The 23,811-nt window shown below is 40.4% G+C and overlaps 1 long non-coding RNA gene across 1 annotated transcript; it reads left to right on the forward strand.

The window, feature by feature from the left end:
• Positions 1-8,224: 8,224 nt before the first annotated feature.
• LOC138849798 (uncharacterized) lies at positions 8,225-23,515 on the forward strand. Its single transcript, XR_011389003.1, has 3 exons — positions 8,225-8,357; positions 15,770-15,911; positions 17,208-23,515. It is a non-coding gene; the product is annotated as an uncharacterized lncRNA (long non-coding RNA).
• The last annotated feature ends 296 nt before the right edge of the window (positions 23,516-23,811 follow it).

Consider the following 23,811-nt stretch of genomic DNA (forward strand, 5'->3'; position numbering starts at 1 on the left):
GATGCAAAAATCCTCAATAAAATTATATCCAAGAGAATCCAACAACACATCAGAAAGATCATCCACCCAGACCAAGTTGGATTTATCCCTGGTATGCAGGGATGTTTCACCATTCACAAATCTATCAGTGTGATACACCACATTAACAAACTGCTGAACAAAAACCACATGATTATCTCAAAAGATGAAGAGAAAGCATTTAATAAAATACAACATCCTTTCATGATGAAAAATCTAAGCAAATTGGGTCTAGAAGGAACATTCCTCAACGCAATCAAGGGAATTCATGACAAACCCATGGGCAGCATCTTATTGAATGGGAAAAAGGTGGAAGCATTCCCACTGAGATCTGGAACCAGACAAAGATGCCCACTCTCACAAATACTATTTAATATAATCCTGGAAGTTTTCGTCAGAGCCATCAGGCAAGAAAAATCAAAGGGATACAAATAGGGAAGGAAGAATTCAAACTATCTCAATTTTCTGATGACATGATTCTATATATAGGGAACGCAAAAGACTCCACAAAGAGACTGTTGGAACTCATAAGAGTTTGGTAAAGTAGCTGGATATAAAATCAACACACAAAAATCAATAGCCATTGTATACACAATGCCAAAGCTGAGAAAGACTTTCTAAGATCAATCCCATTCACAATAGCTACAAAAAATTAAATATCTTGGAATAAACTTAACCAAGGATGTCAAAGATCTCTATGATGAAAATTACAAAACATTAAAGAAAGAAATAGGACATCAAAAGTGGAAAAATCTTCCATGTTTATGGATTGGAAGAATCAACATCTTCAAAATGTCCATACAACCAAAAGAAATTTATAGATTTAATGTGATCCCAATCATAATGCCAACAATGTTCTTCTCAGATATAGAAAACATGATGTTAAAATTCATATGGAAACAGAAGAGAACCCAAATAGCTAAATCAATCTTAAACAATAAAAACAAAGCTGAAGGTATTACAATATCAGACATCAAGACATACTACCAGACAATTAAAATCAAGATAGCCTGGTACTGGCACAAAAACAGATGTGTAGACCAATGGAACAGAATAGAATCTCAAGAAATTAATCCACACATCTCCAAGCAACTTATCTTTGACAAAGTAGCAAAAATCAACCCCTGGTGCCAAAACAATCTCTTCAACAAATGGTGCTGGGAAAACTGGATCTTCACATGCAGAAGGATGAAACATGACCCCTACCTTATACCTTACACAAAAATCCATTCAAAATGGATCAGAGACCTAAATCCACAATGTGATACCATCAAATTACCAGAAAGTATAGGGGAAACCCTACAAGACATTGATTTGGGAAAGACTTCTTGGAAAAGGCCCCAGAAGCACAGACAATCAAAACCAAATTTAAGAACATCAAACTGAGAAGCTTCTGCACTGCAAAAGAAACACTCAGCAAAGTGAATAGGCAACCTACAGAATGGGAGAAAATATTTGCCAACTATGAAACTGACAAAGGATTAGCTTCCAGAATCTATAAAGAGCTCAATAAACTAAACAACCACACAACAAACAATCAAGTCAAGAAATCGACAAAGGACTTGAACAGACATTTTTCAAGAGAGGAATTTCAAATGACCAATAGACACATGAAGAAATGCTCAAATTACTAGTCATCAGGGAAACACAAATAAAAACAACAATGATGTTTCACTTCACCCAGTTAGAATTGCCCTCATGCAGAAATCAACAAACAAAAAAAGCTGGTGAGGATATGGGGAGAAGGTTACCTTAATCCACAGTTGGTGAGATGTAAACTGGTACAGTCACTGTGGAGAAGACAACATGGAGATATCTCAGAAAGCTGAATATAGACCTACCATATGATACAGTCAACCCACTCCTGGGAATTTACCCAAAGGAAATGAAATCAGAATATAAAAGAGTGATCTGTACCCGCATGTTCATCTCAGCTAAATTTACATTAGCTAAGATATAGAATCAACCCAGATGTCTATCAACTGAGGACTGGATAAAGGAATTACAGTATATATACACTATGGAATATTATACAGCAGTAAAAAATGAAATCCTGTCATTTGCAACAAAATGGATGCAACTGGAAACCATTATACTTAGTGAAATAAGTTAGTCACAGAAAAACCAATATCATATACTCTCTGAGCTGTGGTAGCAAATAAAATACCTAAAATGTAATCTATAGAAGTGACACTGTCACTTTGAGATGTGTTGATTTTGAACAGCCCTTGCCTTGACTGTCAAGGAACAATTTTTTTGTCTGTTTTGTTTTGCTTTTTTCTTCATACTAATTGGTGAACTCTACTTATTGTATGGTTAATTTAAGAGTATAAAAATTAACTGAGGGGGCCAGCACTGTGGTGCAGCAGGTTAATGCCCTGGTCTGAAGTGCCGGTATCCCATATGGGTGCCAGTTCAAGACCTGGATGCTCCAATTCCGATCTAGCTCTCTGCTATGGCATGGAAAAGCAGTAGAATATGGCCCAAGTCCTTGGGCCCCTGCACCCATGTGGGAGACCCGGGAGAAGCTCCTGGCTCCTGGCTTCAGATCGGCACAGCTCCAGCTGTTGCAGCCAATTGCGGAGTGAACCAGCAGATGGAAGACTTCTCTCTCTCTCTCTCTCTTTCTCTCTCTGCCTCTCCTCTCTCTGTGTAACTCTGACTTTCCAATAAATAAATAAATAAATAGATCTTTAAAAAATTAACTGAATAATTGATCTCTGTAAATTATGGGAAAGGAAGAGGAGGAGGAATAAAGGTGGGAGTATGGGTGGGAGTGATGTGGGGCATAAGAATCATCATGTTCCCAAATCTGTGTATGTTAAATGCATGAAGTTGTATTCCTTAAACAAAATAAAATAATGAAGAAAAAGAATCCACACATTGAGCTGAGGACAATATGGATACCAAAGCTGAGTCAGCCACATGTAGTCTCGTATTAATGGCTCAATGCTAAGAGCTGACTAGTGTCTCACAGCAGACACAAAAGTGGGTGGCCAAGGGCTTGAATTTTCCTTTCACATGTTCCCATATACCATTCCTATGGCTTATCTTCAACCTTAATATTTCCAGACTCCAGCTGATCTCCAACAATTACCAAGACAAGCAGTAAGGGTAGCCATATTTGCATTTCAAAAGCCTGTCCAAGACTCCAAGAACAGAGAAAGATACTTTAAAAGGACCAAGCAATTTCTCTAAAACCTGAGAGAAATGTCACCAAGTAGGCAGTTGGGCTTCATTCACCCACTACTGTTTTGGGGGTTATTCTTATTCCAAGTCTTTCTTTTTAAAAAAAGATTCTTTTTTTTATTTGTTTGAAAGAGAGGGAGGGAGGGAGGGAGGGAGGGAGAGAGAGAGAGAGAGAGAGAGAGATCTTCTGCCCTCTTGTTCATTCCTCAAATGGCTGCAATGGCTAAGGCTGTGCCAAGTTGAAGTCAGGAGCCTGGAGCTTCTTTCAGCTCTCCCTTGTGGATTCATTGGCCCAAACACTTGGGCTATCTTTCTCTGCTTTCCTAAGCACATAAGCAGGGAACTGGATTGGAAGTTGAACAGCCAGGTCTCCAACTGGTGCCCATATGGGATGCCAGCATGGCAAGTGGAGGCTTAACCCACTACACCAAAATACCAGTCCCCCAGTTATTTGAAACTCCTGGCTGCTGGTTCACCAATTATGATGTGGGCAACAAACATATCAATTGCCAACCTAGGTTCTTCTCTCCCACAGAGATAAAAATGCTAAGTGGAGACTAGCAATGTGTGCAAAAGAACAGGGTTTATTTTCCAGTAAGGGACTATGTATCCACAAGAAAGTGTGGACTGCCTCACAAAGAGAAATAACCATCATTTGCCAGAGCATGGCTTGTGAAAGACAGAAAATGAGACCGATACTTCACAGCATGGTCTGTGGTGAATTGAGTCCTCTTTGGTGCTCTCCAGCTCTTTAATGAGGTAGGAGGTGGTAGCCCAATTGGATATACTAAGTGAAGTGTAGTCTTGGCAATCTCCCTGGTTCCAGGTGTGACAGGTGCATCCTGGGAAGGTGGGTGTGTGTCAATCCAACAGATAAAGTAATAGGTTTACATTGCAGGGGCACAAGGATTCCAGGTCATCTAAACTTTAACTAATTGCCTGGTTACATATCACTAGGAGTTCAAAGTCTATGGAGGAAACGAATATGAATTACAAGAAGGCAAACAATGATAGGAGACATAATTGAGAGAATAGAAGATGTAGATAAAGAAGTTGAGTCAGAACAAATAGCACATGCAAATGTCATAGCTTAGCCAGGCTAATGTAAGTCAGGAGGACAAACCATGTAAGTATTAGTATTAGATTTAACAGAAAAAATAGAAGGTAAATGTGAATTTGAAATAACCAATCAATAGTTTCAGCATAACCATTTACCATGCATGTTAGGAACATAGTTATACTAAAGTTACTTATTATTTGGTTAAAATTCACCTGTAACAAACTGTCCATGATTTTATTTTACAGACCAGTATTTCCATCATGTGACCATATCCTCTAATCTCACTATCCATTCCCAGCTAAGCTCAGTTTTCATCTTAGTCCTGTATTCATCTCATGAGATTGGGCAAAGTTTCTTCAAAAAGCCATTGCTCTTTAACTGGCAAAAGCAGTGAAATCTATCTGAAATTTTTATTTAAGTTTTTATTGCCAGCCTTTAAAGGAAACATACTAATCACTTTTATCCTGATAGAGCATGACTTAGCACTTTCTTTTAGTTAAGTGAGGAATTCTGTGGCCCCTGAACTCTATGGGAGTGGCTTTAATCTAAATGGACCTGCTGATTTCAGGGGATACGAGTTTTTGAAATGAATAGATAGCCCATCAGCACATCAGGACCTGGTATTGAGTTTTTGGGTCAAGAAGGAAACATCCTTCATAAGGCGAGTAGTGATCTTTTTGATATTCCTACATTTCCTAACATTTTCCTCTCTAGATACCTAGAAAAATACTTTAAAATTATGTCCTTAGTACAAAAAAAAATTCATCTGATACTCACTTTGTACCTTCTTGCTTTGGTTAGCTATATTTCAAGCATTGGTTTGTCCTTTTGTGTTGAATATATCTTTAAAGAAATCTAAAAATAAAAAATGCATAAAAATAGAGCATGAGGTAGGGGCAGTATGAGATCATGAACATCATGTGGAGAGAAAGAGATGGCAGTTTTTTAGATAACCAAGAATATGACTTGAGCAAGAGGGATTGGAATTTGTTCTAAAATTGCTTTCTCTATAGCAGTACTCAACAAACGACTGTGAATTGTGTTACTGTCATACCACCTAATCTGGGATGACTCAAAGTTAAAATGAATTCTAATAGGAACAAATTACTGTGAACATTGGAGAAATAGATTCTAATTCAGCCCTAGCCACTGATTAGTTAGATGGCAAGCCTCATTCTCTCTCTGAGGTTCAAACAACTCAAAGCAAACCTAGAGAATGGCTAAGGCAGGGTGTCTCAAGCTTGGTATTACCATATTTTTCTGATTGGTTAATTCTTTGTGTGGGGGGGGCTGTCCATATTAGGAAGGTTAGAGGCTTTCCTTACTACCACATTTATGTACATCATAAAGAAAGAAGTTGTAACTTATCTGTAAGTCTGCCTTCTCTCTGCTAAGAAATGATGCAATTGGAACCATCCTGGCAATATAATTTCTATATTACTATTACAATTATCAAATACTACATATCTTTCAAAATATGCTCATTTTCGAATTGAGATAAATACAGTTCTACTAGTCCTCACTTTTCAGTTTTTTGGATAGTAAAAGTAAAGCAATAAACTCTTTTGTTATGGTTTTCCCTTCAGTTAAGTTTCAAAAGAGTTCATAATACAGATGAACTCTTGAATTTGATGTTCCTGTTTCCCCTCCCCTTCCAATATTAAATGGGGGAATGGGAAAGCATAAATCAGGTGTGCAGAGGGAAGCCCAGAGTATGGGTAAGGTTCCACATGGAATGGAGAACTTATAGCCCTGAAATCAGAAGGAAGAGATCCCCCTCACCCAGCAACACATGGAGTTTGCTTGGGCAGCTGATTTCTCTCTGGCCCTCAGGACTCCTCTGTAAGGAGGACATCAGGAGTCGTTTTTTAGGGTTGCTTGGAGGGGAGCCTCCATCCCTGACTGCTGACTGTGAAGGAGGAATGCAGGGGACAGTCTCACAGAAAATCATGGAGCCTCCTTTCTTCTCATTCTTTGCTGACCCTGCAGGGCTTTGTGGTGACCTTTGTTTCACTCTTTGCCAGGTCTTTGTAATCTCATATTTGGAAAGGGGAGAAAGTTACTTATCTGGAGGAGCATTATGATACATGTTATGTAAGATCAAATTCCATTTTCCTTTGTAACTTGATTCTCAATCAACAGCTAGGGGAGTTTAGTGTGAGGATAAGAATCTTAACTCTGTGAACTCTTGACGCTCACAATTACACACCCACACACTACTTTGAGCTTCACTCACCCTTTCATTTGCTGGTCTATTTCATCTCCATTCCCCTAATAGGAAAGCACAGTATACATCATCTCCATTGTAAGATGGATTATTTATGTGAGTATGTTTCTAGGATACTTTAACTTTTTGAAAGTTAGATTATTGTGCTCAACACTAAAAGAGGATCTTTAAACTTTGTTATTTGAATAGAAGACACACACAAATACACATGGGGAGAGAGAGAGAGAGAGATCTTTTTACCTGCTGGTTCACTCCCAGATGTGAAGCTGAAGCTGGCCCAGGTAGCATCCTGGAACTCCATGCATATTTCACATGTGGGTGACTGGCAGGGGTCTAAGTACTTGAATCATTTTCTGCTGCCTCCCAGTATATATTAGCTGGAAAATGGATCAGAAGTAGAGTAGCCAGGACTTGAACCAGCACTCCAATATGGGATGCAGGCATCCCAAGTAGTGACTTAATACCCTGCACAACAATGCCCACCCAACTCAGGTGAGTTTTGTTGGATAAAATAAAGACACATCTGTGAGACTGTGTGACGTTGACTGACATTAATCAATATTAGACCCAGTTCTTATGCTGTGAAGTCAGTTCAGCATCATCTCTTTCTTAGATTACAAAACAGCAGGGGTTGAACATAGAATTCCAAAAGAAGAAAGGAACTAACATGCCCTGTTAGTGGAAAGATTTTGAATTTTTGAGCTGCAGTTAAGTGAGTCCAGGGCATAATGTCTGCTTTTGATCATATACAGCCTCACAACTACAGAACTGAAGAGTTACATTGGACCTTCTGGGTCCTAGTTAGTAGCAGACTCTGGTTCCAAGGCCTTCACCATCTGGGTTTCAGTACTGCCTCCTTTTTAGTTCTAGTTTGGATTCTCATGTCATCTCAGATAGAGTGTGACTGTCTGTATTGCATATGACCTCTCTGACACTCAGTTTCATTAACTGAACAGATAGTAATAATATTTACCGATAATAGTAATAATAGTTACAGATTAGTAATAGTTACAGATAGTAATAATAGTTACAGATAACAGTTACAGATAATAGTAATAATAGTTACAGATTAACTGAACAGATAGTAGCAACAGCTGGTTATGAGGATTAAACACATAATGCATCAAAAAGATCTGGGATTGGAGCAGGGTCATTAGGAGATTTGAAATCAATCTCAGTTTTCTAGTTCCTCCTCTCACTAACTCCCATGTGGCACTATTACCACAGATCTCATGTATTAGTCTGCCAAGAACAGTCCCATTGTAGCCAATGGGAACCTGGAACTGATCTGGTCCATGTGAGGGTCAATGTTAATAGGTAACATGTGAACCAAGGAAGATCTTCCAGGAGCTTCTCCCATCCTGGCATGAAGAAAGCAGTCACTGTGACAAGAGTTTGGAGTAATGGGGATCCCCTGGTCCATTACCACTACCACTACCATTTCTATCTTCATGCTGATGCTCACTGTCAGCAGGTGACAGTGCACTTAGTTGGGTCCTGCAACACTCCTGGGAGAACAAGACTAAATTCTGGCTTTGGCCTAGCCCATACCCGGATGTTGTAGACATTTGAAGAATGAAATGGCAAATGGAAGGTGTGTGTGTGTGTGTGTGTTTCTTTGCATGTTTATCTTTTAAATAAACAAAATTTTAAAAATGAAAAAGAGAGGGCAGATACTTCTTTAGCACTATAGTTTTATTTAGTCATGCATCATAAAATATATTTTTATTCCATGGTTTCATTTATTTATGTTAGGGAGAACAGGAGACTACTATCATGGCCGGGAAGCCCAAGCTTCATTACTTGGATGCACGGGGCAGGATGGAGTCCATTCGGTAGCTTCTGGCTGCAGCTGGAGTAGAGGTAGGTTTTGCATCTTCTGTTAAACCTAAAATTGACTGTGTCAGATATGTTCAACACATAAACTAGGAGATATTTCTTACTGAATCACTTGAAAAAATTGGTGCTTTAAATATAAATTGCCAATTACAAAGAAAGATTAATAGCTTTGATCCAATAAATGTTACTATTTCCTCTCATCAAAGAACATATTCACTAAAATAAATTTAAAATACTACTCTTAATTGTAGATTTTCATTTTAAAAACTATAAAAACAATTTATGACATTTATTCGATAATTATAAATAACATTGATGGGCTATTTGTTGCCATTAGAGAACTATTCATGTTCAGGGTGTGATAATGTTAAATAGTCCTTACAGTTTAGAGAAACACATTGAATATTTAAGGATAAAATATATTCATGCATCTCTTAGCAACAGAGATAGATTTGAGAAATGTGTCATTAGGTGATTCCATTAGGGGAACATCATAGTGTGTACGCACACAAAGTTAGATGGCACAGCTGCTACACAGCTAAGTTATAGGTAGAGTCTATTGCCCCTATGCTGCAAGGCTGTACAGGATGCTACTGTACTGAATTGCTCAGGAAATTGGGACATTATGGTAAGTATTTATGTGTCTAAACATATCTAAACATAGAAAAAGCTACAGTAAAAATATGGTATAAAAGACTCAAGAAAAAGTACACCTGTATAGGACATAAGCATGAGTGGAACTTCCAGAATGGAATTTGCTCTGGGTGAGTCAGTGGTGAGTGGTGAGCGAGTGTGAAGGCTGAGACCCTGCTGTACACTGCTGTAGACTTATCAATACTTGAGTCTGGGCTACACTCAATTCATAAAACATTTCTCCTTATTAATAAGTTAGCTATAGCTTACTGTCACTTTTTTTTACTTAGCAAACTATTTGTTAACTTTTCCATCCTTTTTTTAAATTGAATTTAGTTTAAAATACAAACACGTTAAGAGCTAAACAACAGATTTTCTTTCTTTGTATCTTTCTATACCTTTTTCAAATGTAAAATTTTTTATTTTCATTCTTTTACTTTTAAAACTTCTTTGATAAAATCTAAGATACCACACACGTTAGCCTAGGCCTACCCAGGGTCAGGGTCAGGGTCACCAATATCACTGCCTTCCACCTCCACATCTGTTCCACTGGAAGAGCTCCAGGAATAGTAGCACTCATGAAGCTGTTGCCTTTATGGTTACATTGCCTTTCTCAGTATATATCTTGAAGTACCTGCCTGAGGCTCTTCCTGAGAATGCATCACTGTTTTCTAAGACATGTTCTTTGTGATTTGCTTGTTTCCTTTCAGTTTTCATCATAGATTTACTTAAACCAATAGTGCTCCACAATCTTCATACTAACAAAAATATTTTGGCATTTGGTTTAAAAAAATAGTGATTCATTTGAAGGACAGAGCAACAGAGAGAGAGGAAGAAACAGAAACACCTGCCATTCCCTGGTTCACACAAGCCTAAGGTAGTTCAAAAGACAATAGCCTAGGATCCCATCCAGGTCTCCCACGTGGGTGGCAGGGGCCCAGGCACTTGGGACATTACCCACTGGCTTTCCAGGCATGCTTTCAGAAGTTAGATCAGAGTGCAGCAGCCCAGATGCAAACTGATGCTCCATACGGAATGCTGGAGTCCCAGGCAGTGGCACAAAAAGCTGCACCACCCCAGCAGCCCAGTGTCCATGTTTCAAACCCCTTAAGGAATTTGTTGTGATTTTCACAGATTTACACTAAATCCTCCATTCTGAATTTGTTTTGAGGGTGGTTCATCTTTTTCCTCTTTGCAGGTTTTCTTTCCTCACACCTCTTGAATCAGCCATGTTTTCACTAAGATTTAGGAATTTTTTAGCCCCATTATAATATTAGGGGTAAAACATTGTATGAGCAAATTCTAAAAAAGTACATGGAAAAATGAAATGAAATGATAATTGATTTTGATGCAAAAGTAGTTTTGAAATTCAAAAAGATTTTTAAATATGAGTATACATTTTCCATTAACTTTTTGATGATCCTTCTTTTGTGTAGTTTGTGGTTTATGAAAGGGTCATTTTGATGTGCATGACTAAATAGAATATCTAGGGTGCCCTTCAAGTTATTATGAAGGAAAGACTGGTTTGCAGAAAGATGAAAGGACATTGGTTTGGTGATAATTGTTGAAGCTAGGTGAGGGGTACAAGGAGCAATATTACACTTTCCTGTCTGTACATGTTAGAAACTTCTAAAAGGTATATTAGGCAACGCATGTCATTAAAGCTAACATAAAACAATGAATAGGAGGTGGGAGGGAATGGATTATAACAAACTATCCATTCATTCTGTAATCATTTTCTTGAGCACCTAGTTAGTGCCGGATTTTGTGCTAGATCCACAAGGAAGAAGATAGGCAGGATCCCTGTTCCTACCCTGGCTGTACATCTATGAGGATGGAGACAAGTAAATCTGTGACTCAAATGAGAAATGGGAATATCTAGAAACCCACAAATTAAAAGTCCATTTTTGGGGTCAGCATTGTGGCTTAGCAGGTTAAGCCATGGTCTCCAGCATCAGCCTCCCATATGGGACCCAGTTGGAGTCCTGGCTGCTCCACTCCTGATCCTGCTCCTTGTTAATGCACCTGGGAAAGCATCAATGGATGGCCAAAGTGACTGGGCCCCTGCACCCATGTGGGAGACCTTGATGAAGCTCCTGGCTCCTGACTTCATCCTGGTTCAGCCCAGGCTGCTACGGCCATTGGGGGAGTGAACCAGCAGATGGAAGATCTCTCACTCTCGCTCTTGCCTCTAATTCTGGCTTTAAAATAAATAAATACAACAAATCTAAAAAACGGAAAAAGAAAAAGAAAAAAAGACCATTCTTCCTTGTTTGAACAGGTAATGCTGGCAAGTGTCTGAGTGACTTTGCTGAGTGCTGCCCTCTAGTGGTGCTAATAAGAAAAAACTGCCTAGTGCAGATGAGGGGAACCTCAGCTGTGACAACCGTTCATGGATAATCTCTGGAGCTCTTGTACCTCAGATGGGAGTAGAAAAGAAGGCTTTCATGTGAGGCGATCTTTTAAAATGTGTATTTGTTTATTTTCACCCATTTGAAAGGCAGAACGAGAGAAAGAGAGAGAAAGAGAAATCCTTCATCAGCTGGTTCATTCCCCAAATGCCCACCACAGCCAGAGCCTGGATGGAGTTCATGTTGCATGAGACTTCAGCCTCATCATTTCTCAATTTTATGAAGAAACAACACATAAATTATCATAAACACTGCAGTTCCATTCCGGGTTGCTTTATCTCTGTATAAATATATAGTGAAGTTTCACCATCATCCATAACTCAGCTTTGTGGTCAAGGATAGGTTCAGAGCTTCTGGGCAGAATGAGCTCAGCACAGGAGGGTGAAGGGGGGTAATGCTCGTGGCCCAAATCTTCTTCATCTCTTCATGATGCCCAGGCTAACAGGCAGAGGCTGACTGGAACTGTGCTTGGAGCTTGTGGTTTCTCTGTGCTCCACCACCGATTCCTACAAACCCACCCATCACTTTATCCTCATGAGCAACCTCTCTCCAACTCCACTCCTGCAATGACCACCCACCACCAATCACACTTTCCCTAAAACAGGACGTGGTAAATTTTGAACATGCTATATTAAATCTCTGTATCATGATGCTGTGCAATCCTGTGATTTCACAGCAAAATCTGTCATTCAAGATGTTATAAACCCAGAAATTCCTGATTTTTTTCTCCTAAAGAACTCCTTTAAACCATTTCAAACATCAATATTATTAACCACTTGAGTTAGGTGGATTATGCCCTGCACTGTAAATGTTAAATACACCAAAATATTCTTCTTAAAATGTTCTACTTCCATTTTGTAGATGAATAAATTAAAGCTTAGAGACATAAAGTAATTATGTCCAAATTACATGCTACTATAAACCAGAGACAAGATGAGAATCGAATCATATTGACATTGAAATACAGAACATCTTTTTTTTTTTTTTCCTTTTGACAGGCAGAGTGGACAGTGAGAGAGAGAGAGAGAGAAAGGTCTTCCTTTACCATTGGTTCACCCCTCAATGGCCGCTGCGGACGGAGCACTGCGCTGATCCAAAGCCAGGAGACAGGTGCTTCTCCTGGTCTCCCATGTGGGTGCAGGGCCCAAGGACCTGGGCCATCCTCCACTGCACTGGAAGAAGAGCAACTGGGACAGAATCCGGCGCCCCGACCGGGAGTAGAACCTGGTGTGCTGGCACCGCAGGTGGAGGATTAGCCTAGTGAGCCACGGCGCCGGCTGAAATACAGAACATCTTAATAAGTGTCTCCTTATTTTAGGCTTCATAGATTCTGCATCTTAAGTAAACAACATTATTATTATTAAATAAAAATTTATTTTCATAATAGTATTAACTACTAGGAATCAATCAAAAATTTTTATCAGATTGGAACAGCCTTGAAACTCAATGACACTAACCCTAAAAGACTTGTCACAGGATGAGGAGTAATTTACACCAATATTTAAATTACTGGAGGGGCCAGTGCTGTGGTGTAGTGGGTAAAGTCGCAGCCTGCAGTGCTAGCTTTCTATATGGGCGTGGTTCGTGTCCCGGCTGCTCCACTTCCAATCCAGCTTTCTGCTATGGCCTGGGAAAGCAGTGGAAGATGGCCTAAGTCTTTGGGCCCCTGGACCCCTGTTGGGAGACCCGGAGGAGGCACCTGGCTCCTGGCTTCGGATTGGTGCAGCTCTAGCCATTGTGGCCAATTGGGGAGTGAACCAGCAAATGGAAGACCTATCTCACTCCCTCTCTCTCTCGCTTTACCTCTCTGTAACTCTGACTTTCAAATAAATAAATCTTTAAAAAATTACTGGAGCTAGACCATGCAGAATGTACGTTTTTATTACTATAATACTGACTTAAATCTTTAAAAAAACACAAACGGGATATGATAAATCAATCACCATCGGTCAAAATCTTATGGCTAACTGATACTTATTGAACATTTAATACACTCCTACCTTTTATTATTTAGTGATTTAATCCCTATAACAAGCTATAGTATCTTTACATAAGTATACTCACTTTATAGATAGAATACCAAAACACAGATTATTTAGTAATGTGACAGAGGTCACGATTTCAGTACATGAATACAGTAATATTAAGCCAATTTATCATATTAAAAATCAAAAATTTTTACTATAAAAAATGAATGTGAGGATTCCAGTTCCTTCTTTAACCTGGAAATTCCATGCTAGAGTGTCCCATATTTTGCAATTGAAGAAGTTTCAGTTGGGAGGGTTAAAGGTATGCAGCAACTAGGATGCATTTCCTCCATATCTGTGCTCCTGGGAATGAGGTGACAGAAATAAGAGTGGAAGATTTTTGTGTCAGGGGTTTCTGTGGTCATTGCCCCATGGTGTATCCCATGCTGGCAGCACTCAGGGTTCTGTTTTTATCTCACATGAAAGCAAGGCTTTCCCAAGGTACTGAAACCCCATGACTAAAAACACATACTGTCCCTTCCTTCCAGTGACACCCACTCCCAAATCTAGGCTTTACCATGGACAGCACTGAGGTCGGAGTGCAGCTGGTGCAGACCAGAGCCATTCTCAAAAACACTGCAGACAAGCACAACCTCTATGGGAAAGACATAAAGGAGAGAGCACTGTATGGTATATTTTCTGTTCTCACATCAGCAAATGACACAAGGAAAATATGGGGCTGGCTTGAGTGAGCAGGACCGTGGTAGGGAGATCAGGACCAGCAGCAGTGGGGCTGTGGGCATGCACTGAGGTCCCCTTAGCAGGGTTCTGTGAGCATTGGGGGTATTTATGGGATGCATTCAGGTGCCTGTGATCATAGAAGGGAATGCAGTTCATGGACAGAGCCCAGAGACAGAGGTTTCCAGACAGTGCATGACCATGAAGTGAAGAGGATGGAAGAAACACGATTCCAGATGCACAGACTTGCAGAGGTGGAGAGTTTGTGAGAAGGGACCAATTGAGCATCTAGAGTGTAGGCCTGGGAAGGGAAGAATCCAAAGGAGCTTATTTTTATTTTCTAGAAATTACCTGAGTGAGCTTCAAGAACCCATGATGTCAGTGTATTCTGTGGATGACTGGGTAGATAAAAATTAGCAGAGGCTGATAGTCCAAGGTTCTTGAAGTGTTTAATACAAAACTGAAGTAGTCAAACTGAGTCAGTACCTCAAAGCTTTAGGAATCACTGGTACTGCTTGACTGAAATAAAATCTTTATGTACAACCATTGGCAGTTCCTCAAAAAATTAAGCATAGTATCACCAATGACACGGCAATTCTACTTCTAGGTTTATATTCAAGAAAAATGAAAATATCTCCTATCTAATACTTGGATAGAAATGTTCTTGGTAGTAGTATTCATCCTATCCCAACAATGGCCATAAATCAAATGTCCATGGACAGATGAATGGATAAGTAAAGCACACAGTATGCTTTACCCATGCCACGGAATAGAGTTTGTCCACAAAAAAGGGATGAAGAGCTGATGGATATGACAAAACATGTGGATTTTGAGGACTTTACACTGCGTAAAAGAAAACAAACAGAAAAATGCTCCATGTGAGCCATGTATGACCTGTGTTGTAGGAAATGTCCACAAAATTGTGTAGCACTTAAAATGCCACTAGAGTTTCCCACATTCCACACCAGAGTGCCTGGGTTTGCGTTCAGACTTTGTTTTTGATTCCAGCTTCCTGATAAAGCACACTCCAGAGGGCACCATGAGATGACTATTAGTTGGGGCCCTGCCACACATGTGACTGACTCGAATTGAGTTCTGGGCTTCTGGATTTGGCATAACAGGACCCACGATGTTGACAAATTTGGGTAGTGAACCAGTGAATGGAAGATCTCTGCCTTTCAAATAAAAATAAATGAAATAATTGGGAGAATTTCTAATATTGGGCAAAAAAGTAGTCTGGGATAGTTCACATGTGGGAGAAGAAGGGACATGTATTAGGTGGCTGTGCAAGGGAAAGTCTTCTGAGATGACAACATATGACTCTTCAGTCATGCCATGTTTGTGCACAGGACACAGCACAGCAGAGCTCAAATCCTATATGTAACAACAATGTTTACATCACGCAGGGATCCACCACATGCTCTCATTACCATGACTATTAACAAATCATTGACATCTTTGGAATTGCATTTGGTTGTGGGTATCAAAAATATTTGAGACACTTATCCTTAGTTTGTCTCAGAAATAAATGGATATATAAGTAAAAATCATAGCATAATTAGTAGCATGTGAAAGGCCCCCACAGACAGTGAATTACTTTGGACCCTTTATATACCATTCTATTAAGTTTTTACTATAAACTCTAACATGGGATGCATTTGACAATTAGGTTGTTTTTGTCTACCAGGATTGATATGTATACGGAAGGCATAGCAGATTTGAATCAACTGGTTCTTCATTACCCATTCCTTCCACCTGGGGAACAAGAGGCAAGCCTTGCTCAGATAAAAGAAAAAGCAAGAAACCGCTATTTTTCTGCCTTTGAAAAGGTAGGTGGAAGCTGATTCACCTTTAAGGGCACTAGGGATTTAGAGTATGTATTGGTCCCAAGAATATGTCCTTGCAGTGTGGGTTGCTATAGTGAAAATGTTGTAGACTGAGTAGCTTCAATGCCAGACCTTTACACCTCTAGTTCTGAGGATGAGATGTGCAAGGTCAAAGCGCTGGCAGATTTGACATCTGGTGAGGGCCTGTTCTTGGCTCACAGATGGCTGACTTCTAGCTGTGCTCTACTGTGGTGGAGAGGCCAAGAGGGCTCTTTGGGGGCCCTTTCATAAGGTACTAATGCCATTCCTGAGGGCTCCACCCTCAAAACCTAATCTCATTCCAAAGGCTATACCTACGAGCAGCATCACTTTGGTGGTTAGGATCTCAATATATGGTTTTACTCCGACTCAGGTATTCAGTAGATCATAAGAATGGCTTTCCTGGAGCACTGGCCTTCACTTCCAAAGAGCCTTCCTTAATATTAATTTAGCACACTGGGGCTTAAGGAATTGAATAAAAATATACTTGAAAAAGAATATCAGTTAAACTAAAGTTTCATCAGTAAAATTTAATTTACTAAAACCCACCTTAGAATTATCAATTAGAAAAAATTTCAAGGGCTTTCTAGAACCTGGCCAGTGGAAGTGACATTGCAGACAGAACTGTAAATTTCCTTTTGGAGTTGCCATTTGCCTTTACCTGGCCAGCTCTCCTCCCAGGCCAGGTAGGTAATGGAAGTCAACAGGGTGCCTTGCCTTCCCCAAGGAGGTTCTTACCTCCCTTAGGATGTAGGCTATATGAAGAGATAGATGAGTCTGAGCCTCATAATTTACAAGGCTTTAAAGCCCACCTGATTATTATCAAGCCCCTTCTGTCAGGTTCTATTTGCCTCTCAATCAGAAAACTTATTTGTAGTTAGACAGCACCTTTCTTAGCTCCTCTAATAACAACTCTGTCCTCTGTATCTAGCCCACTTGAGCCTCATTCCTTTGTAATCATAACCTATACTCTACCACCAATGGCTCTATTCCCAACCTGTGTGTACTGATGGTCCTCTTCCCCACTTAATGTTGTATGATTGTTCAGAATTTCTTTACAGACAAACCCCACTACCTGCAAAAGTTAGTGGCTTTCTCCCAGTCTTGGCTGGAATCAGCTTTAAGCTACATCCATCAAACTGGTCCCACAAGGGACCAGAGACCCCCTCCATTTCTTCTCTATAAAATCCTCTTATTACCTGGTTAATGCTACTCTTAGGATCATTGGTTACTACTCTCACCCTGTCTTCTATACTACAGTGTCTAAGTGTTTACAGCAGGTGATAATGGAACAAACGAAGGCCTTCAGCAACCAGGCAGTCAACCAAATGCTGCTACAGGGATATACTCGACTCCCCACCCAGGAGACAGCGGCCTGAGACATCGCCCCATGCCAGCGAAGAGTACATCATCACCCCATGTCAGCAGGAAGTAGCTCTAAAGACAGATCATCGTCCCTCTACCCCTCTTAGACTTTTGGGACTAATGTAATCCCATACAAACCCTGCTTTATAAAAAAAAGGCGGGGGGGAATGTTAAGAAACTGGCGCAGTTGTAGCCAGGTGGCCACATGGCCCAGCTACCTGAGCCAGGCTCCACCCCCATCCTAATGGGATTCGCTGCTCCTGCTTCCCTGCCCACCCTCAGGCAAAGTTTTAAAAGGCCTGTTCCTGCACACGTGCTCTCTCTTGGTCCTGCTCTCCTGCTCTCTCTGGGTTCCTCTCTCCAGCCTCCTCCTCTGGGCTCTTGGCTCTTGGCCCTTCTGTCTTGCTCTCTCGGTCCTTCTCTCCTGCGCTCTCTTGGCTTCTCTCCTCTCTCTTCTCCCTCCTCTGTCTCTCTCTCACAGTCTCCTTCTCTCTTTTTCCTTCGCCGCCCCTTCACTCTGCTCTGTAGGGTGTTCCCCAATAAACCCTTTCCCCTAAAAAATAAGTAAAATAAATAAATTTTTTTTAAAAAAGAGGATATTAGGAGCTATTTCCTAGGGTTGTTGTGGAGGACAGACTCACTGCTGAGATCCTGACTGTGAAGAAGAAATACAGGAGTGTGGCCCAGAGGAAATCATCGATGCTTCTAATTCTCTGTTGACCCAGAAGAATTTTGTGGTAACCTTTGCCCCACTCTTGGCCACATCTTTGTGACTGCATATTTGAAAGTGCTAGAAGGTTTCTTATCGGGAAGAGAGCTGTAAATACTGTGGAAGATCAAATTTCATTTCCCTTTGTAGTGTGATCTTCTGTCAACAGCTAAGCCAGTTTAGTATGAGGAGCAGAATCAGTTAATTCTGAACTCTGGACCTCACAATTAAACACTCCCTATACTAGGGTAAGCCTCACTCTCCCTTTTATTCTGCTGGTTCATGCCACCTCCATTTCCCTGACAGAAAAGCACAATACACACCATCTCCATTGTAAGATGGATGAATTGGGTACATATGTTTCTAAAATATTTTAACTTTCTAAACTTTAGATTATTGAGTTTCACATTTTAAAAAAGCTTAAAACTTTTTTTTTTTTCTTTTTGGCCAAGCACATGGAGTTGGCGCAACTTCTTTCTTTCTTTCTTTCTTCCTTTCTTTCTTTCTTTCTTTCTTTTTTTATTTGACAGATAGAGTTAGACAGTGAGAGAGAGAGAGTCAGAGAAAGGTCTTCCTTCCGTTGGTTCACCCCCAAAATGGCCACTATGACCAGAGCTGCGCCGATCCGAAGCCAGGAGCCAGGTGCTTCCTCCTGGTCTCCCATGTGGGTGCAGGCACCCAAGCACTTGGGCCATCTTCCACTGACTTCCCAGGCCACAGCAGAGAGCTGGACTGGAAGAGGAGCAACCGGGACTAGAACCCGGAGCCCATATGGGATGCTAACACCACAGGCGGAGGATTAACCAAGTGAGCCACAGTGATGGCCCCCACTTCTTTTAATTTGTGAGGAAGAAAGAGAGAAAGAGAGAGAGAGAGAGAGAGAGAGAGAGAGATCCTTCATTTATTTTTTCACACCCTAAATGCCAGCAAGAGTTGAGATAGGGCCAAGTTGAAACCATGAGCCCAAAAGTTAATCTGAAACCCCTATATGGATGGGGGGGACTTCTTGAGCCATCACCTGCTGAATTACTTTCTAGAATATATAAGGAGATAAAGAAATGCAACAGCAACAAAACAAACTAGTTAAGAAATGGGAAAAGATCATGAACAGGAATTATACAAAGGAGGATATACAAATGGCCAACAGACATATAAAAATTGCTCAGTATAAAACTAACAATCAGGGATTTGCAAATAAAAACCATAATGAGGTATCACCTCAACCTAGTTAGAATGACTATCATTAAAAAATTGGAAAATAACAAATGCAGGTGAGGATGTGGAGAAAAAAAGGCACCCTGTTGGTGGGAACTGGAGTGGATTCAGGGGACTGTGATCACAGAATAAGATGCAGTTTTCAGGCATAGCCCAGTCACAGAGGTTTCCAAACACTGATGAACCATGAAGCCAAAGTGCAGTGTAATCATGATTTCAAGTACTCAGGCTGTTGAGGGGCTGGACTGCAACTGGCAGTGTAGAACAATATAAAAATTATTTGAGCGTTAAGAGATAAAGATCTGGGAAGGGAAGAATCTGAAGGAAATTTCCAGAAATTATAAGAATGATAACCAACACCCAATGATGTGAGCTTATTTTTTAATGGTTTATTTTATTTATTTGCAAGGCCAGGTGACACAAAGAAAAGGAAATGCCGAGAGAAAGAATTTTTCCACTGGAGAGTAGCAGACTCAAACTGCCACTCCCACATGGGATGCTAGCAACTTAACCAGCGGAGCCACAATGCCGGCCCTGATGTGAACGTATTATGTAAATAAGGGTTGGAAAGACCTGTACCAAAGAAATCTGGACCAGACGTGTTTCATACAGGACCAAAGGAACCAGAGCTGGAGAGTCTTCTCACTGTTCCAATGGAACTGCTTAGTTGAAAATAAAATCTTGGAGATTCCAAGAATGCAGAATAGAGAATGAGCTTACTGCTCTAGTCTAGGCAAAGACAGTTTTTTATTTTAAAAAAGAAGTGGAGAGAATGCAATTTCAGGGAAGAGTTAGGGGGAAAACTGCTGTGGAAACTCCAGGGAAGAAAGAGGGATGCCATAGGCCTCCGTGGAGGCTATGGAAGTGCACAGCCAAGGACCCCAGCAGCCAAGAACCTCAGCATCATCAACTTTGAAGAGAGACGTGAGACCAGACCGCAGCAGCCTGACCCACTGGTAATAAAGCTGCAGGGAGAGCCTGGCATGAGTCTGGCTTGAAGCTCTGTGGGGGACAGTGTACTTGCCAACCTAGAGGGAAAGGGGGGGAACATTTTTCTCTCCCAGACCTCCAAACAGTAGTGCCCTACAACTAGCTGAAAGAGGACAGGTGACATTTTGGACATCATAACAGCTGTACCAGCTTGTGTTGTGCACCCAACAACCAGCTGAGAGGAAACACCTGAGTCTGAGTGGGAGGATTGACAGGGGGCTGGACACCCACATAGGCTGTGAGGTTCCTCAGGCTTCCAACAGGTGGGTGGCTCTTGGAGCATCTCCACCTCTCTGTGGATGGGACATACTAGAAGGGTAGAGAGGATCCCTGGTGCCCTATGACTGTGGAAGCCTTGGGCGCTGAGACTGCGGAAACACTGGCTGCATGGGAGGGTGCATGGTGTGGCTGGGTCTCTGGGCAGTTGCTGTGGGAGTCTCCAAATGCTTGGGGCTTCCTGATTGCCTAACATAGGTCATTGCGGAGGGAACTGTGCTCACACTGAGGACTGAATGGATCCTTCATGTGGCTCTTATGGCAGCATGGGTGTATATTGCAAGCACTGGGGCTAGCACCCAGGCATTGGTTACCTTGGAGGAGAGGAGGTGAGGGAGAGACTATGCCAAAAGAGCTGATTAAACCCTCCCCTATGAAAAAAAAAGAGGAGATATACCATGCCCAACTCTGGTGTTACCTTGGACACTCCCTTCACCCATAAGCACTGAATAGAACCCCTTGGCCACAAACACCACATACCTTTGGGTATTCACTGAAAAAACAGATACTCCATTAAGCCTCAGATGGATGGTCCAAAGATAAAAGCCATCAAAAAAAACTAGTATCTTCACAAATTCATAAATATAAATGCAGAAATTCAAGAAACAAGAATGAGAAAGAAAACATGATGCCCCAAAAGGAACACAACAACATTTTAATACTACAGTGTGAAGATAAAGACATTGATGAAATGCCAGAAGTGGAAGTCAAAAAAAGTAATCATAAAATTACTCAGAGGTAATCAGAAGAAAATCCATGAATTAAGGAAATCTATACATGGGAAATTTTTTCCAATGAAATTGAGATTTGAAATAGAAATAAAAATGAAATACTAGAAATGAAGAATTCAATAGATTGAGTAAAAAATTAGATGGAAACCCTTAACACCAGAACTGGTGAGGCAGAAGAAAGAATATCCAAACTAGAAGACAAATCCTTGGAAATCTTTCAGTCAGACCGAAAAAAGAAAAAAGAAAAAAAAAGCAGAGGAAGAAGAAATTAGAAAACTTAAAGACAACCCAACGTATGAGTCTTAGGATTTCCAGAAAGTGTGGAAAAAGAGAATGGATTAGAAGACCTTGTTAGTGAAATAATTACAGAAACTTCCCCAATTTAAAGAAAGAAAGGAACATCCAACTATAGGAAGCACATAGAACTCCTAATGGACATGGCCAGAAAAACTTTTCACCACAAGACATTATAGTCAAATTTTCCACAACAGAACATAAAGAAAAGATTCTAAAATTTACACGACAGAAACCCCAGAATACTTTCAGGAAATCTCCAACTAGACTCACAGCTGACATTTAAGAGATATTACATGCTAACAGAAAGCAAAGGGAGCTGGGGTAGCCATCCTAATATCAGACAAGATAGACTTTGACACAAAAACTGTTAAAAGAGACAAAGAAGGGTACTATGTAATGATTAAGGGACCAATTCAACAGAAAGATGTGACTATAGTAAACGTATATGAACCTAATTACATGGCACCTGTCTATTTAAAAAAAAAATGTAATGGACCTGAAGGAACATGTAAACTGAGAACAATGGGGAACCCTGGAATTCCTGCAGCCATACATTTTGTTTGTCAGTGTGACACATGTAAAATAAAATCACGTTTTAACTTTTTTACATATTATTTTCATTTTATTTGAAAACCGAGAAAGAGAGAGAAAGAGGCCTTCCATTCATTAGTTCATTCTCTTAAATGGCACCAACAGCCATGGCTAGACCTTGAATTCCACCTGAGTCTCCTGCACAGATAGCAGCGACCCAAGTACATGGCTATCTGCTGCTGCTTTCCCAGGTACATTATCAGGAAGCTGGATTGAAAGCAGAGTATTTGGGACTCAAACCAGCATTCTGATATGGGGATCAAACAGCCACTTAACCCAGTGTACCACAAGGCCAACCCCTTTTTAAACTTTTGAAGACTCCTCATATTATGGATTTCAAAAGTTTTTTGCACTAAAATAAAGCTATCATTTAATTTCATTTTCCAGGAATTTTTGACGTTGCCTCACATGTAAACATATAGAACTATAGATAATTACTTGGTACCATAACAAAATACATCAAATGCTACATTGTCACATACATTGATACATAGTGTGGAATTTCTGGGTTGTTAGTAACATATAGTTCCACACAAGATTTTATTTTTAGCCATGCAACTTCATCAAAACAGAAAGGAAATCCTCAAGCTTTAGTTTTGTTGAATCTGGCTGCTTAAGTTGTCTATAAAATGAATTTAGTAACTCTGTGTTCTTTGGCCCCAGACTCTCCTAAGCCTTGTCAAATTGAATCTTCCACAAAATCATCTGGTAACTTGGAGTTCTGACTTATTCTTGAAATTTGTGTAATTTGAAACCAGTTTGCTTGCATCCTTCCCTTCTCAATTCTTTATCTCAGGGCACTTAAATAGTTTGTCCTTTGTTCCAAGTTGTTAGTTGTAGTCCAGCCTGTAAAGGCCTGAGCCCCTGGTTTTATGATTCCTCCACCTTCCAGACTCATGGTTCTTCAGTGTTTGGAAACTTTCATCACTGGACTATTTCCATGAACTGCATCTCCTCCTATGGTCACACCTGTCTGAATCAACCCCAAGATACTCTTCCCTGATCTCCATATGACTGTCACTCTAGACCTCAGTGCATGCCCACTGTTCTGCCTGCTGCTGATCCTGCTCCCCCTGCCATGGTGCTACTCACTTAGAGTAGGCCCCACATCACCCCTGTGCTACCTGCTGATGTAAGAACAGAAAATATAGTGTACAGGGCTCTGTCTTGTATGTCTTTTCCATAGAAGTTGTATTTGTTGGCAATGTAGTTGAGAATGGCTTTGAGAATGGATTTGGTCTGCACCAATTTCATCTCATCCTTCTCAACCATAGGCCCTTTCTGTAATATCAACGCATCATCTTTTGGAAGAAGAATGGAAAGAAGGTAGTAAAATGCATATGAAACACTCTTTTTCAAGATATTAAAGTGCTTGTTGTTGAAATGACCAAAAATACAAAATAAAAAAAAATGCATTCTCTTTCAAGTGAAATAATATTCTGGTTTCAGCGCTCTGTATTCCTTCTTTTTCATATCACTCCTCCCCTTTTGTGTCCATTATTTCATTGATATTTTTATTTCCCATCTAGATACACTGTAGGTCCCTGTACTTTTGGTGTTTACTTTATCTTCGTGGAGATTTTAGGGAGAACTTGGAGATGCTACAACCAGGGACCATCTGGATACCATTTTGGGTAGGAAGTTCCTAAAGTCTCAAGGCATTCATAACATCATCACCACCTCTAGAGAA

Source organism: Oryctolagus cuniculus, chromosome 5 (genome assembly GCF_964237555.1).
Source record: "Oryctolagus cuniculus chromosome 5, mOryCun1.1, whole genome shotgun sequence".
Lineage (NCBI taxonomy): Eukaryota > Metazoa > Chordata > Mammalia > Lagomorpha > Leporidae > Oryctolagus > Oryctolagus cuniculus.